The 316-nt window shown below is 47.5% G+C and overlaps 1 protein-coding gene across 1 annotated transcript in view; it reads left to right on the top strand.

Moving 5' to 3' along the window:
- The window catches only part of LOC119592395 (spondin-2-like), a gene marked incomplete in the record, with an annotated part of 55,422 nt that overhangs the window by 29,525 nt on the left and 25,581 nt on the right, over positions 1-316 (top strand).

Raw genomic sequence — 316 nt, 5'->3', positions numbered from 1 at the left:
TTGGTGTAAACCTATTTAGGGAACACGAGCCTATCCATCGGTTCAAAGGATCAAGTATCTACGCGCCTCTATAGCCCACATTAGGTATTGTAAGAACCTTATCTCCAAGGTTTAGTCGCGTGGAAAAGACGTCAGTTGCCGTTCCTCGACACGAAGGACCGAGCTAAGGGTTGTTCCAGAGAGAAGACAGTACTTCAGAAGGTCAGATTTTCGTGTTTCTCCATACTAGTATTTTTAATGGCCGGGTCATTTTCCTCGCTTCTCGGACACACCCCCTGCTCAGGGCTGCCCACGCTTCTTCATGTCGTGATTGTAT

This window comes from Penaeus monodon, chromosome 30 (genome assembly GCF_015228065.2).
Source record: "Penaeus monodon isolate SGIC_2016 chromosome 30, NSTDA_Pmon_1, whole genome shotgun sequence".
NCBI classification, from domain to species: Eukaryota; Metazoa; Arthropoda; class Malacostraca; order Decapoda; family Penaeidae; genus Penaeus; species Penaeus monodon.
The sequence above is the reverse complement of the archived record's forward strand: the minus strand, read 5'-3'. Positions and strand labels throughout refer to the sequence as shown.